Source organism: Ceratina calcarata, unplaced genomic scaffold (assembly GCF_001652005.2).
Source record: "Ceratina calcarata isolate Rehan_Ccalc_2016 unplaced genomic scaffold, ASM165200v1 scaffold498.2, whole genome shotgun sequence".
Lineage (NCBI taxonomy): Eukaryota > Metazoa > Arthropoda > Insecta > Hymenoptera > Apidae > Ceratina > Ceratina calcarata.
This window is the reverse complement of record NW_017174208.1, coordinates 13,917-16,029: the sequence shown is the minus strand read 5'-3', so window position 1 is coordinate 16,029 and position 2,113 is coordinate 13,917.

The window sequence follows — 2,113 nt, the reverse complement described above, 5'->3', positions numbered from 1 at the left end:
GCAGTGTCGTATCATTTACACGTAATTCGCGTTGAACTCCGCCGTACAGAGAAGCAGCTCCGCGCAAAATTCAGCCGTGCCTAAGAGATTAATTATAATTTGAAAATCTGATTGAATTTTCGTGACTGATTAAACGGTATTAAAATTTGTTTGTCCCCTGCTTTACAACGTCGCGAGAGTTGACACGGTTCCGAGTGAAGTTTCCGAAAAATTCGAATACAAGCCGGACGAGGAGGCGGAAACTTTTCGGCCGACTATACTGCATGCACACGCGTCTACGTAGCTGCCGGTAAAGTTCAGCGGCTCAGGCCGGGATGTAAAACTTGGGAAATTGGTTCTGACGTTGACTGGGTCCCAAGCGCAGCGCGAGGCGCGCACCGAACTTGAGACATTTGTCCGCGGGAGCCGACCGTAAATTCGAACGAATTTATGCTCTTCTCTACCACCACCCCTCCTCCACCCTTTTCCTCTTTCCACCTCCGTATTTCATATTTGCGAGCGAAACGAGCGGCCTGGCACACTTTCGCGGATCCGTCCGTTCCGTATCGAGTTTATACGGCTCCCGCTGAGACTACCTCTCCCCCCCCCCTCCTTTCGTTCCCCGCGTTCCTCCTTTCCTCAGCCGGCAAATCTCCGCTACGGCTGCAAATTTCATCGGGCAATCGTTTCGTTCCGTTGACGTTTAGACACCGTCGACAGAAATTTCTATAATCGGGCGCGAAGTCGCAGTCACTTGCAGGTTAACGATATTATGCTCCTTACTAGAAGCACGGGAATTACTAATTCTGGATATTTATCAAACGGTTGAGAGCCACGTCGTTGTGTATGTAGGTCATACGGGAAGGATGCCTGAGACTACTTAGGTGAGCTCGGCTGTTACGAGGGTCAGGCAACGGTGAATTTCCGCACTTTTAGTTTTTACCGCGGTTCTTATGTCTCCACGTGCAGGGAACGAAGTTCCGGTAAGAAAGTTCGACAGCCAGAAATATGATAATTCGGGAGACAGGGAAGTGGTATCGTTTTTGTTTTAACGACGCCCTTACTTGTGACGTCGTCGTTGTTACCACGGCACCTTCACTTTCTCAGATATTAGCCAAGCGTCTGATGCGAAACGGTGCTTTCTACTTAAAGCATTCGCATTAAAGAAGAATTTCAATATTAGCAGGTTTTTATTCTAATTTTTGTTGACCGTTATACAGGGTGGGTCAGAAATCGTAGTACAATCGTACAACTGTGCAGGGGATAATTCTACGTTAAAAAACATTTTTTATCCGGTGCTCCGTTTTCGTGAAAATCGACTTCGAAGTTTGTTCTTTCGACGTCTGATTTATTTTTAATTCTAGGAAATGCGTTCTTAAATTTTTGAGATTGACTGTATAGCCAATAAATCCTAATATTTTAAGGATATTGGAATATGGGGTTTATTCNTAGCACGTAACTATTTATTATTAGCATTGTTCTTCCGATGTCTGATTTCTTTGTAATTATAGGAAGTGGATTTTTCTGAAGTACGTAAACTTTTGGGATTGACTGTGTAGCCAATACATTCTTCTCGGTTCCTCGGACTCAATTTCATCTTTCCTTTTTATCACAGTAGTTTTATTCTGTTGTCTCGGCTGTCGTGTTTCGTTCGATTGAAGAGCGTCTCGCGAGCTCCAGGCTGGTTTTTGAATGTAAATGGCCGGGGCAAGTGGAGAGGATGAACCTCGCGGAGGCGATAGAGATCTCTGGATCTGGAAAAAGGCTATGCCAGGCATGGATGAAATTGCCTCTCGGCGTCATGTCGCGCGAAAACATCCGGGAAACTCTCCTCGCTTCGAGAAGCGATGATCGTTCGCGGGTTCATACACAGATCACTCGATTTCAACTTTTCCTCAGAACCTTAGCAAAACGGCTAGTCTCTCATTTACAACTCGGTATATATTTTGTTCTCTGGAATGTGTCAGTCAAATGTAGATCAAATTATTGTACACTTAACCCTTTGCACTCCGAACTTTATTTCAATTTCGTTACCAGCAGCTCCCAACGCTTTTACATGTTTTATGTGAAATTTACTTTAACTAATGAATAAGGCAATTTAAATAAATAAATAAACAAACAAATTCATGTAAAT